This window comes from Gallus gallus, chromosome 2 (assembly GCF_016699485.2).
Source record: "Gallus gallus isolate bGalGal1 chromosome 2, bGalGal1.mat.broiler.GRCg7b, whole genome shotgun sequence".
NCBI lineage: Eukaryota > Metazoa > Chordata > Aves > Galliformes > Phasianidae > Gallus > Gallus gallus.
The window spans coordinates 109,999,412-110,014,343 of record NC_052533.1 but is presented as its reverse complement, the minus strand read 5'-3'; the positions used below and the strand labels follow the sequence as shown (position 1 = coordinate 110,014,343).

General features: G+C 40.7%; 1 long non-coding RNA gene across 2 annotated transcripts; it reads left to right on the top strand.

Annotated features, from left to right (window-relative positions):
- The first annotated feature begins 9,801 nt into the window (after positions 1-9,801).
- Positions 9,802-14,564, top strand: LOC121109893. 2 transcript variants are annotated; one of them, XR_005857693.1, is made up of 4 exons: positions 9,802-9,964; positions 10,346-10,587; positions 12,699-12,759; positions 13,968-14,225. It is a non-coding gene; the product is annotated as an uncharacterized LOC121109893 (long non-coding RNA). The 2 variants fall into 2 exon arrangements; XR_005857692.1 differs by lacking the exon at positions 13,968-14,225 and adding an exon at positions 14,432-14,564 and having other exon boundaries at positions 9,803-9,964.
- Positions 14,565-14,932: the final 368 nt, after the last annotated feature.

Genomic DNA, 14,932 nt, shown 5'->3' with positions numbered 1-14,932 from the left:
GCATAAGGCAGGACTGCATAAAATGAGAGCTTGAACTTTCTTTGAAAAGAGGTTTAAAGATGAGGAACTTCAGAAGTTGAGATACAAAGATTCATTCCCTTTCTTTGCCTAAAATGAGTTTGAGCATGTGTGTCTCATGTGCTTAAGGGAAGACAATTCCCTCTGACATCAGAGAAACTTGCACTGCATGTGCACTGCTGTGACTGCACACCCAGTCCCCACTGCTGCATCACTTCTACAGGTTAATTCTACTTCACTAGGACAGAGAGAAAGCAAAATGTGTACACCTCATCAACCTATTTGTGAGTCCTGGGTCTGGGTCTTGGTTGTATGCTGAAAAATGTGTCATGGAAAATTGACCGTTTACACATGAACTGTGTGTTTCATAAAATTACCTCCTAATCCCAAATAGTTGCACCTCTTTGTAACACACAAGGTGAATACTAAACCACAACTCAATTTCAATATTGTTATTACCTATTACTATGTAAGGCATTATATATAAATACATCCTTATTAGACTCTTGTGAACAATTGTGGAAATGAAGGAGCCTGCAGTTACTATCACAAATCTGAACTGTAACTTTTAAAAAAACTTGTCACCACTGAAAATGTTAAGATCATGTTATAATAAAGGCAATACAGAAAGTGCGTCTGTATTTTAATAACATTATTTTATTTCAGCATTCTGTCAAGCAGACTTAATGCCATATAATGACATAATGCGAAAAGCTGTTATTTATTGGCTTGCTTTACTTTAAGGTTCTCGGACAGACTGTGGGCCTCACTCCTCAACTCCTGCTCCTTGCCCTAGGAGAGTTTTGCACATTTTCATGTGAAGGAACAGGTAGCCTGGTTGCTTTATGTGTGCCAATCTATTTTGCTGTTTCCTGCTCACTTAGATTGTTAAGTAGAGATTTTCTAGGCTGTTGAGTGGAGCTGGTTCATAGTGCATTAGGGAGCAATTCAAACAGAGGTAAGGAGCCATGTTTACCTATTTTCACTGACATGAAAGTGTCTTTGCCACAAATTACTCTGGGGCTTTTTGGGGGAGAGGAGATATTTTCAGAAGTAAAGTGACTTTACCTGAACTTCTTAGGTTTTTTGTTTGTTTATTCCTGTTTGTTTGTTAATATCAGCAATATTCTAATATTTATTCATTAATGAAAACTTAAAATGTAAATATATGTTTGTAATCTTAAAAGATGCATCTGAAGTAACCGTATTTTGCAGTGAACATGTTGCAATAATATTGTGGGAAATGACTTTCATGAACTTCTAGCTATTAGTGTTTTTTCAACATTAGTTACTTGCAGGTGAAAACAGCTTTCCTTAATGGACCTGTTAGTAGCTGATTTCAAACAGGAGACTTAGGTTCAAGGCTGATGGGAGGCAGAATAAACCAGAGTCTTACAGCATGTGAAACAAGCTATACAGCTGCATGGAGCAGTCCATAGAGAAAACTTACCCTACATGCAGGGCCTGCATGTTAGTGCTTGATTTTTTCACAAACATTAATGGAAATGCATTCATTTTTCAGCTGAATTTATTTTGTATTGTGAAATTCACCCTGGGAAGAAGTTCCTCCTATGGTTATTTCATTTACACTGTTGAAGTGTAACTGTTCAGTAGGAGATACGTAGTTTCTGTTAGACTTTTGCTGGTGCTGTGCTAAAACTTGTGGTTGCATTGTTAGGTGAATGTATTAACTCATGCTTGAAAAGTTATTGTAATTGTTACGCTTGCTTAGATCTCAGTGCAGCCAGAATTGTTTGCCTTCGATGGCTCTGCTGAGGACTTTGCTAATTATTATGGCTCCATTAGGTAGTTTTCCTGGGTGATGTGCTGTCACAAGGTTGGCTAAGCCTCGGCATACGTTCTGCCAAAACTATCAGGCTCTACTTCTTTCTGCTACATAATGATTATTTTTACACACTCTTCTGCCAAAGTTGCACCTCATTACTTGAAGACATAGCTCTGTATGCAGTTTACATCTGAACCCATAGTGACCATTTCATTTTAGATGGTGGTGAAAAACATTCCTCCAGATATGTCAGAGACACTCTTTGGAAACTAAAGAGTCAATCCACAGCTGGTGTGAATCACAGATCTATTGAGTTCTGTGGATCTCTGAGTATTTCTATCAGTCAGCGCCTACTCTGAAGTCTCAGGAAGTCTGGAAATCAGCCTCTGCTGTCTCCACTCACAACCCTGCTCCTTTTCCACTCCTACATATCACATTTTTGTTATTTCTAAGGATGAGGCAGCTTAAGGAGAAAACATTTTTGAGCCAGACTTGAATATTAGAAATAAGGAGTGGCTTTTCAGTAATAGGAGTGAGTGCTGCATTTTACAGCATCATTTAGCCCAAGGATGGCTCTGCTCCTGTTGTGGCTCCCATCCAGCTGATGCTTGTAGGCACCGTAGGGTGTGTGAGCCCTTGTACTGAGGTCTGGGGCACAGCCCACGTGCTGAAAAACCTCGTTGACTCAGAGTTGCTGGCAGATTGACAGGCAGACTACTCAGGGAGCTGGCGGCTTGGGCAAAGAGCATCTAACTAGAAATTGCAATATGACATGTACAGAAATGAAATTTCTGCTGAAGTAAGGCTGCATTAAGCAACTATATCATTCATTCCATTTGCTGCATTAGGCCAATTGATGTCCCAGTGTATTTTGTCTGACCCTCTTCCCTTATCTGTGTGAATAAATAGTTAACAATGAAATGTTAATAGCATTTTTTTTTAATCATGAGCTTAACATACATTTCTAATTCTATCCTACTTTTATTTTCCTTTGCATAAACATTTGAATTAATTGTAATCATTAGAAACCCTACACTTTGGACTTGACTTTTGAGGAAAACTCTCCCATTAGGACAATGTTGTGCTGCTATATGTCCCAGTGACATTAGGGAACGTGTGCCAAAGGTCTGACAAAACATTAGCTTCTACATGTAAAATCTGTGAGTTTTCAGATGGTGGAAGCTGCTTAAGTAACTCTCATATCAAACTTCCAGAAGGTGTCACTGTGCACCTATGATTTGAATGTGGAGCCTCATCAGTTGAGGATTAATAACTAAGTGCCAAAGCGCTATTCCTATTAGGGGTCTTTTTCTCTGCCCACAGTGGAAAGCAAACAAACTACATTGGGGAACAAAAAATATTTTCCTCTCTTCATGATTAGGAAAGGAAAAAAAATAAATAAATAAGGTATCAACATCACTCAAGAGATTCATATCCAGCCATGACCTTCAGAAACATTCCCAATATTCTGTGTCATAAGTAAGCTAATTGTTATGCAGACTCCTTCCTACTCCTTCCTATTGACAAACAGTAAATAGAGTTAAATTATAGAAGAATCCAAAAGTGACATGACTGCAACTTTAAGGTCTGGAAAACTATAAAAGCACTTTGTAATTATATTCCAGAGCTGATTCAGAAAGGAAGATTGATAGATTAATTTAGAACCAATGCTCCTGAACAGCTTGGTTTTTCAGAGTAGTATCAAAGTGCATTTAGAAACCTGGTTGCACAAAGTGGCTGCGCAGTAGTTCTGTGCCTTGACAACATTCCCGAGGAAGACAATGGGACATGTGCTACTGACTTGTAATTAAATATTGGGCTTTAGAAAATCTGGAAGGATTTGAAGAATCATGTAGACCTCTGGCAGAAAATATCATTCAATTGCAGGATGTAGGTGAGAACGTGAAAAGACATAATGGCTAAAATACACCATAATTCTTTCGATAAAGAACAAAAGAAAAAAAAAAGAGGGCAATAAGAGACTGTAAAAGAGTATGAGGCTAAAAGGAGTTATATCACAAACTAGAATGTTCTCGGCTGGTAGACGCTGGCAGAAAGAGCAAATCCTGTGTTTGCTTCATTGCATACTAGTTTGAGGTGGTGGCTACTAGTGTTACTCCAGCATGATCTAGGTGTGCATGTCCCTGCTTGTTGCAGGATAGTTGAACTAGATTAACTTTAAAAGTCCCTTCCAACTCTAAGGATTCTATGATTCTGTGATTCTGCAATATTGAAAAAGATCTTCAAATGATGATTTCAGGAAGGGGAGCAGATCTGATAGGAACGATGGTGAGGAGCAGCCATGATTGTATTTGAGAAATGGGAACACTTTAGATGGTATTTGCCCCAGCGTACTAAATTATCAATGGCAGATCACAGAATCACAGAATCACAGATCACAGATAACAAGGACAGATTTGGAGAAACCAGGTTATCCCTGTTATGTAGATATCCCTATGGAATCAAGAAAGCCCTGTGGCTTCCTTGAAAAATCTCTTACTAACCTTTCTTAGAGAAGCCCTGAGAAAACTTACCCACATAAGCATACATGCCTAGATTACACAAACTGTGACTTTGGATAGCACAAATTACTGCCTAAATGTCATGATTTAGGCTTAGGGGCAGCCTCACAAATAGTGTCGGTTCCCAGGTCTTCTTTAGTGCCATAGATACTGTTATGGACACAGAGGATCCGTTCTGAGTTTTTGGGGAAGGTATGTGATTTTTCTCACGAAGCCACGTTTCTCCCATCTGATGCTGAGAGAGACAGGCACTCCCTTCTGCAGGCCGGTCCTTTTCCCCTGACCATCCCCAGGCTGCCTGCCACTTGCCCTGTAATCACAATCAAAAATACAATACCCTTTGCTGTGAATTCTAGAAGCATTTTAAGAGTGGGAGAACAGAACTGCAGGTGGGTAGAAACTGGGACAAACCCAGTTTTATATCTCCCCTTTATACATTGCTGTTCAAAGCAACTCATTAAGAGACCGGATTGGTGGGAGTTTCTCTGTGACACCGCTGTTTCTAAAGACCACCTCCTCCTCCTGGGCAGACAAAACGTCCCTGTCGTCTTCCTTTCTGCAGTTCATTTCAAACCTGTCCAAACACTGAAAAGATGAAGTGGCTCTAAAAGTGTCCTGTCTGCAACAGCCTGTACTTTCTTCTCTGATCCCTACCACCTTTACGTTATTTCTCCTAATGATTTGAAAAGGCTGGTAGAAATCCAGTGGATCTTGGCTTTTCTTTCTGTTTAAAGAGTGCCTCCTCACCACACAGTCTGATACTCGAGAAAGCACAGATTTCTATGAGTCTGAAACAATTTTGCAGTCTGAGAATGCCGCTCTTGATCAAGTAAATCATTCAAGCAAGATGCTGTTCTGTTACTTAAATGAAACATACGCATTCGTCTGCACAGGGCTTGTACCAACACAATGGGCAGTGCAGCAAGGGAGGCTGGTCTGCCATAAGAACAGCATTCATCCTTCAGAATCAGATATTTTAGTGAACAGCAAGTAATTCTGGTTTGAAGAAATGTCCTTGTCATTTAAGGCTCTGACTCAATTCATCAGTCCTTGACGGAGAACCAGCCTGCTATTCCATGCCAAACCATCCAGATGATCTGGATGAAAATGCAGAAACACTCCTTACTGCTCTTATTTAGCACCACTTGTGTGAATCTGAATACAAGTTCCAAGTACCAGAAGCTGCAGAGAGTGTGGGTGTCAGAGCTTATTTGTGATTCTCAGCTCCAGGATTGGCGAGGAGTCCCTGAAAGGATATTCCTTTCTCCAAAGATATTTCCAAGATTGCATTAAAACCAACAGTTTTGGTCATCAAATGAGAAGACTATGCTTTTTATTTCAAAATTAAGCACTGCAGTTCAAGAAATTGGATACTTTAAAATATTATAACCCTCTACTTTTCATAATATATGCTGATTGTTATTCAGTTAGAGAACAAAGACTTTATTTATCTCCAAGGCTGATCCATGGGTTTTGCTCGTTATCCTGATAACCCTCAAAGGAAACAGGTAAGTTGAAAGAATCAGTCAGAGATGTCTTTGCCCTTATTGAGCCCAAAGACCTCAAAATCAAAAAACCTCAAAACTGCCCAAATATTTCTTTGGAATCAGTGCTGGTTGCAGGGGTGGTCTATGGGAAATCACAACCAGTCAGTATGGAGGCACAGACCCACTGGGAGCCAGGCTTCACCACTGCACATGTTCACAGATCCTTTCAATTTCACACGTGGCAGCTTTCAGCACATCTTTTGGATGTGACTATTAGAAAAAAATAACATTCTGCCTGCCTCGGAGTTAAGTTGTTATGCTTGTGATGAAGCATACAGTTCCCTTTTTTGTATAACACAGTGCTCCTGTTCCCTGTGTGGACTCAGAGAGAAGTGTGATGGGCTCTTCCCTGCACATCATGGCTTGGCAGGGGAACCCTAGCAACCTGGAGCTGGGCTTTGAAATTAAGGTGTTTTTGGTAGGATTTAATCATTTCCTTTTATATCTTGCTTTTGGCTGGACAAAGGTGATTTATAAAGAGATGTAACTAAATATGAGCATAGAGCTGCCCTGCTTTTTCAGGAAAGGGGTTCAGAAAACATAGGACTGGGTAAGCTTTGAACAGATTGGAAGAAATATTTATCTGTCCCCGGAGTCTTTTAACTTCTTTTGTGGAAAGAATCTGCTGTGAAAAAGCACGTTTGTGATTCATAAATTTTGTGTCTTTGCCTCACTTGTGGCAAACATATCAGGCAGCGTGTGCTGTGTGCAGATGGGGAAAGAATAAACTCCTCTTTGTGCTCGCTACACGTACAGCAGCTAATAATGGATTTAAACTGCAGACAGGGATCTCTAGGTTAAAAATGGGCTTTTAATGGTAGAAGCATGAAGCAGTGGCAGGCTGCCTATACTGTAGGGTCTGTATTAGTGAGGTTTTAAAGAGCAGGTGAGAGAAACCTATATGAGGAAGAGCTTGAGGAGAGCTGATCCTAGCAGCAAGGGTCAAGTGATACTATCAAGCTCACAACCAGAACTGCCCTTGGCAGTACTGCACCTGTGCACTGGAAGGGTGTGTTAATTAAGGTGAATTGGCTGACACCTGTGACCCAGGTACAGTTTATTCTGGCATGTGGGGATTCCTCTGACACACAGAAATCACTGAGAACTCTGAACTCAAAAAACCCCGACCTACCACCATTCCTCTTTCTTATTCTGTGTCATTGAATCTTTATTTTCATTTTTAATTGGCAATCATTTATTTTCATCCATCTGGGTGTGGGAGACATACCATGGAATAAACATTAGTTCCTCCTACCTCACAGACACTGAATTACCTGCCTTTTTAAGAAGCTACTTCCAAGGTTTTCCAGAGAGAAAGAGCTGCTGTTCTTCCTCTGTATCCTTTAGCTAAACTGTTGATTCTTGATGGTAGAAGGAGACCCTAAGTTAGTATATTTTTAACTACAGGTTACCCATACCTTGAATTGATTGATTAACATTCAGCTGAGCAAGTAAGATATTAGTCAGTGTAATATTTTATTCTACTTAAAGAAGGTTGTCATGTATTAATGAAAACAACCTCTGTAATTCGGGCCAGTCTAGGATTGCTTTGCTGACAACATTCTAGAAGTATTGTAATAGTTTGGCTTTTGTGATCACTGAATTCTTCCTCTGACAGTAATATCCAACCAGCTCAGGCTTTGGCATTTTCCATTTTGAAGGTGCATAACTAAAAAAGGAATGTTAGTGTTATTTCACAGGTAAAATATGTAGATCACTAAATTGGAAAAACACACGATTGCTAATTAGAACAAATTATCTCTGAGGACTAGAAAATTTGCACATCATTAACATGCAAGCAGTCTACCCATTAATGTGTAATACATTATTATTTTGACAACTGTTACAAAAGAATGCCCTCTGATTTTTGTCAGCACAGCTATTGCTGGCTCACAGCGAGCACTGAACAATAGATATCTTTCTCTGAACAGTGTTTATGGATGAAAAAGAAAAATCTTTTATAAAGTAAAAAACAATGGTCGTGCCAGTTAGATTTAGTTTAAAAGGACCTTGTGAGGAGCTCTTTGTTTCACAAGCCCTGTAAGCTGAGTGTTTCAGAGTATACCATTTGTAGCACAGCTCCCAGAAGGATTTATCGGTCTGAGCCAGGCTTCCTCCCTGCACATGACCATCTAAGCAAGCCATCCTGAAAATCCCAAAGCACTGAGCAAGAAGTTGCTCTCTGGGAGCAGAGGGAACTCCCAAACACAGGAACAAGTGTTTGTGGGGCATCTTCCAAAGGAAGTTATGGGACTGATTTGACACTATACTTACATCACACTTCACCTGGGAGCCAGAGCTTCAGAGATCTCCTCAGCCCCTCCACAGACCTACACACAGTTGTTAGCATATCTACTGGCCATACAGGTAGAGCTCCTTTTTTTTCACTGTGAATTTCACTGTGAGTTGTGATCTCCCAGGCTGGTGGCCTAGCTGCAAGAGGTGGCCTACATCAGCCTCTGCTTCCAGAAGGGCCCTCTCTGATTTGGATGTGTCTAAATGTGGAGGGGAAGGGGATGACTTTCCACTCTGGCTGCAAGGGAATTCCTTATGGATTTTGGTTCAGGCTCACCGAGTACCTGTTAAGAAGGAAAAGTGAATCTCACATTTCTACTTGGTAAAGTCACATCAGAGAAAGGTTTTCAACTTGGACTGCCCATAATTTGGGCAACAGTACTGGGCTATCAAATGAGAAAGCACTCCTCTGTCCTGTGTCAGGCCTAATTTCAGGACAGTGTCTGAGTCTGTGATTCACAAATGAAAGGAGAGGCCCATCTCTAACATTATTTGGTGTTTCTGCAGATGGCCACCTCTCCAGTTGAGTGCTTCTTGAATCCTGTTCCTATATACCCAGTTCTGCTCATCCATTACTGAGATAGCTAGTCCCTAACTTGAAACTATGGGCATTAATGGACACCAGTGCACTGACATACAGCAGCATATCAGTCTTGTGCCTTTTGATTTCCAGTTATTAGTTGCAGTTCCCTCACTCAATACAGAAAGCTGTAGGAGCTTTACCTGACCTTCAAAGAAAAATGTCTTTGCCACAGTGAGTGCTAAGCTAGAAGAACTCCCACTTCAGATAAATGTGCTGAAAGACAGAACTCTCACCCTCCAAATGACTACTACAGTCTTTTTCACAGCATGAGCGACCCTAATAACTGCTATAGACTTAGGAGTGAGTAATTCTGAAATACTCCCAGAGTGCTTTTAGAAAGGGGCAATTAATGCAACAAGCTTTTCCTTGGAGGAATTCTCTTGAAAATGACAGAAAGCATGGTCAGTTTCTACCTGACTTCTTATAGGGTCAGGGGGCTAGGAGGGTCTTAATCTTTGTAACATCTGCTTAAGAGATGGACCCCAGTATTTTGATAGACAGTGCAGATCTCAGAAGGATTGATAGACTAAAAGTATGCAGAAGTAGCATTTCCTTATTAAAACCACATCAGGGACATAATGTTTATAAAGAATACATGTCAAGAAAACAAAATTAAACAGCACAGCAATGGCATATTATTTTACCTCATTATCTTATCTATTGCTAGTCAGCAAAATAGCCCTTTCCCCCCCTAAAAGAATAGCACATCCTCCAGTAAGTTGTCAGTAAGACTAGATAATCATAATTTGGTGGTGTCAGCACTCTGTAATACTCCTATTTCCCCCCCAGAAGTCTTACTCCATTTGAAGCAGTGCTGCTCATGAATAAAACAGAGCACCAAACATGTCTCAAATTTTACAGCTGCTATGTAAGAGCAACTGCTTTGGCAAAGATGAAGAGTGTTAGCTGCCAAGCGATTCAACCCACAGACATACAGTTAGCATCCCCTGCTCATCTCAAACATAAGAATTAAATAAAATGTGACTATTAAACTGTATTTCAGCCTATTTAACTAGGCAAAATGCCTGTTCAGAAGGACAGCAATAATTTCTTCTTGGTATAAATTACTCTTCAGCTTGCTTCTAACATCTTGTGATGCAGTCGCAAGCTTTATGACATACAAGTGCTACTGTGACTGTGAAAAACTGACTTCACCAAACAAGCAATATTGCAATGAAAATCAACTCAGCAGAGATTATATAGACTGAAGAAGGTGAGTCTATTTACTGATATTAGGGCTCATGCTACTCTTATGAAAGACATGACAATATCTGACTTCAGCAGGACTGTTAGCAGTAATTAATACGGCACTTATCACCTGGAGACACTAGAGTGTTTTGCAGAAGAGTGCAATCATTAAAATGGCATGCTGTCTTTCACAAATAGTAGTTTTTTTTATGATTTCTGACCTTTCTGAAGTTGTGAATGGATTCCTATTCCATCAAACAAATTATGATTCATAGCAGTTGCTGACTAATCTAGATGAGCTATGCATGCTCATGAGCAATTTCCACGTTACGTGCAGTTCATGGAATAATGTCTGATATCTCCAAACCCAACGGATGCTGCTCCAGTGTGCTTATGTCCTTTTCAGTTTCAGCCTCGTCTGGCACACAGCTCAGAATGGTGAGACTTGGGAAGCAGAAGGGCAAAACTACTGTAACCAAGATGCCACCTGGGTGCTCATAAGGCATCAGCCTACAGGTGGATTGGAGAGGCTTGAGTCGCTCTCTGCCTTTCCTTGGCACACACCTCATTTTACAGAATGTTTTTCTTCACCTTTATTCATCTCTCTGCTCCATGACTTGGGGAACAGCAGATAGAAAGATCTTACAGGTAAGATAACCTCAGCAGAAGCTGGAAAAGATTTTGTTTGTCAGGGAGCTGCAAGAGCAAGAGCCTTGCTCCCTTGGAAAGTTTAGCTTGAAGCCAAGGAGATCCTGAAGCCAGCAGGACAAGCACCTCCCCTGCCACAGCCCATGCCACAGTACCTGGGCAAGGCAAACAGGACAGATATGGAGATGGTGTCCAGGTCCAACCAAGAATCCAGACCCATCATAATACCACAGCAGGATGGAATTCAGTGCTCAGTGTTAATACCAGGTCACTCAATCACCTGGCAAACCCAAACTGTCAGAGGACAATCAAGGTCAAACCAGGAAGTTAGCCCAGGGGTTATGGTCTCAACCAGCCAGCTCCATCACTACATTAAATGTGACTGAAGCTTTTCCAGAGACTAGTGCTCCTCCTACATGGCTCAAGCAAGAAATAAGCGCCCAGGGTTGATCTTAAATCAAGCAGCTGGGCCCATGGGTGTGGGTGGAAGCCCAAGGTGAGGCTGGTCAGGGACACTTAGGCTTATTAGTGCCCTCAGACAACTGTCGCTGCCATCCCATTTGCACTTCTCCAGTCACATGTTGTCCATAGGCATATCATTTTTGTAAAATCAATTGAATCTGTGGCCTATATGCTTAAAAATAGTAATTACTCTATGTAAGTGAAACAGATTCTACTCAGATGTAAGCTGGACACAAATGAAAATATGGCATCTCTGTTGCATTATCTTCTGAGGAAGTAATGGTACTGAGATGTGTTGAACAGGACTTTAGACAAACGTTACCATTAGGAAAATACTGTGACCTATTTGTACCCTCTCATGATATTCCCACTCAGTGTAGTGTTCCTAGGCTGCTGTTAAGGTACACTGGGGGCACATTAGAATGTGACCACGATAGCTTTGGGTAAAATAGCTCTTTGCACCTTTGTGCTGAGTCTGGTAAAACAGTTTATTTGCTTTTGTCTTTTAAAACTTTTACAAAACAAGATGTCAGCGTGTCAGAGGGAAAGGTATTTTCAACAGTGCAAATGAAGTTTACAAATAACTAACTGAATTAATTTAAATATCACGAAGAGAATTTAAAAGGACTCAACCCTGCTTACCATTTTTCAAAAACATTCATCTTGTAATTCAGTTTCTCTTTGAAAGCACTTTCAGGAATAAATAAGCCTAATTCAAGTGTTTTGTTAAAATATTCTTTTTTTAGCCCAATTTATTTAATGTTTCAACATTTTGCCACGTTGAATTAGAAGGCAAGTTGCTCTCAGAAGCAGCTACTGCTCACATTCAGAGGCATCACATTCAAAACCTCATCTAAGGCTGAAGGGAACATCAGAATTAATGAGTACTGTGGAATCAGTCTGATCAGAATCCCCGTCAGTCAAGCATATATACGAGTCTAATGACATAGTTTAGAAATACTTAACTAGATAGAATCTGAACTTTCTGCTGACTTCAATGTCACCGTGAATTTTAATATCGTCTTGTCTATTCTGGGAGTGTAAGTGATAAACTGGTCTTCAACTTTACAAATTTCATTTCCTAAGACCTGGGAAATCATGCCAACCATTTCTGCCTCGGTTCCCTACCAGTAAAAAAGTATTGCTTTCCTACATGAAGCAAGGCTTGCAATTTGTTTTATTTTGTCAGTCTTAGGGCTGTACACATTCCTAGACGGGTATGTTTTGTAATTTCTATCACTAACACAGCTCCTTTGGACACTTGGTAACTACTTGTAGCAGTGCTCAGGTTGCATATGGAGACTGAATCATTTGCTAGTATGATTTATGAAGTTGTGTAGGCATGTTCCCTCAACACATGCAGTCTCATACAAGACAGGTCAGAAATTTCACCACAGCTAAGCTCATGAAGCACTTCCCAGGCTGTCCCTGCTTCCAGAGATCAGAGCCATGCTGGTGGAGCTGCAGCATTTAGTAACATAAACACAAAGCAAAGTAAATGGGACAGGTAGTTCAGTGGGAGAAGGGAAGCTGGCGGCATCAGTGTTTAAAGAACTATGTACAAGTAAACAACCCTAAGCCTTGCAGTGTAATTTAAGTCCCTCTGTAAACTTCTTCACAGCTCAGTGAAATATGTTCTACTCTGTTAGGTCCCTGACTCCATCTTGTCCACTACGGCCTCAAAGATGCATCAACAAACTACAATTTCAGGTAAGAGACAAGCTGAAAGGAACAGTTCACCTAGAATGATTAATAGGGCAGCTAAACAAGACCTGACTGGGGACATAAGCTATGGAGTATGCAGGGTTCCAGAAGCAGTGACTACCTGTGTTAAGAAGTAGTTGGGCCTGTGACAGAACTCCCATTCCCTTCAAGAAAGGCAAGAAGTTGCCAGGCTAAATAGATAGATAACTAGGCGTAATGACATGAAATTTTAAAATTACTTTGTTGATGAGCAGGAACAGGTAACTGCCAGTGGCAAAGCTGGCTGAATATTTCCTTTTGGTAAAAGCACTATCACTTAGGAGTTCTGATGAGTGCATTCCTGTGTATAATTCAAGTTAAATGGCCTCCAGGAAACAGACGTGTGTTAGCTAAGGAGGTGGGATGGAGAAGCCACTTCTTTGCTCTAACTTGAAGGATCCTAGGGAATGGCTTCTTCTCCCTTCTTGCCTTTCACCAAAGAGATCTACTCCTGACTGGTTACCTTAGTTTCTCTCTACTCTGGTGCTAAATTAATCTGAGAAAAAAACCAACAAACTATGCTATTTCAAAAGTGCCTGAGTTTTCTGCTTTATTTCCTTCCCTACCATGAACCAGGGTGTATTACTTCTTTATCAAAGATAGTTTCTTACACCTGCTTCTCCTGCTCTGCTGAGTGCACAGGAGCATGCTATTCACCATAGACTGTTGGTTCAGCCCTCACACATCTTTCAGGCTTTTGACAAAATCTAGAGGATAGGTAACAGTTGTTTTTAATTAAGAAAATGTTTCATCTGTGTGGGTTCATTAGAGAGAGTTTTCTATAATATTAAAGTAGATTTTAGTACTAAACTATCTGATTTCTTTGAGATATCTTCTTTTGTTAACAATCATTAGAAAACATCTGAGGTAGCATCAGTAAAAATGCAGATCTCTTCAGCATCTAAATGCCATGAAACAGCATGTTTTCCCTCATCCTTTCACCACAGATAAGCCACACCAGGGATTAATCATTTTTATGAGTTAGATGGATGCATTTAATTTGTTTGAAAACAGACTTAAAGGGAAGGTGGATCACCATCTCCTTTGTTCTTGTGGTTATAACATGCAGAGGAACAGAGGGTAGAAGGTGGGACTCAGGAACAGAGGAAAGCTACTGATTTCTTGGTGACAAGTAGTCTACAGCTGTTATATATCACATTCACATTTTCTTTTAGCTTCTTTTCAGATAGAGCATTTACCCCATCATCCAGAACATTCAGAAACCCTGAATTCTATCTTTGAATTAGAATGGTGCCATTGCAAGGGACCTACAAAGATCATTGAGTCCAACTGCCTGACCACCTCAGGGCTAACAAAAAGTTAAAGCGTGTTTTTTGAAGGCATTGACCAAATACTTTCTCAACAGTGACAGGTATGGAGCACCAACCACCTCTCTAGGAAGCCTGTTGCAGTGTATGGCCACTCTGATAAAGAAATGTTTCCTAGTGCCCAGTCTGATTGTCCCCTGGTGCAGCTTTGTGCTCGCTAGGTGACCCAAGTGTCCTTGTCCTCTCCTCCCAGGACGTGCATTTTTACCACCTTTGTTTTCCTCCTCTGGATGCAACCTTTAAAAAGATCTTACCTTGAAAAGTTGCTGTACTGTTTTAATATCCTCTTCATTTTCATTTTCATTTTGCAGGGCATCCTTTGCTTGACAATTGTCTGCATGGTAGCTGTGAGTCCTGAAGTAGAGCAGAAGTTGCCTCCACATTGAGAAATAAAAGGCTCTTCTTGAATTCAATCTTGCAGTGACCTTTCTTGGAAAAGCACCGATTTTATTTAACGATGAAACAAAACCAAATCCCAGACATTGGGCTGAATGACAACAACATAGAGATGGCTTGTCCTTACACCAGCGGGCAAATGTCAGGGCCTTTCACAGCTTGCCAGCTCCTCCTGCGGTCCCCAACATTCTGGAGACAAACAGGATTATCTGCCCTCAGATATCTGCAATGCCTCATCCCCTGAGCACTGCACCAGCTTAGAGATTAGATTTACTGCTCTGTGGGCTTTAGCAAGTTGAAAGGGAGGAAGAATGGTGTGTAGTGGTTGAATATCTGTCAGAGAAATAGGCTGTAACAACCATGAAATGCATTCTATCACAAAGGAAGAAGCAATTCACCATGTAGCTGTACTCTGC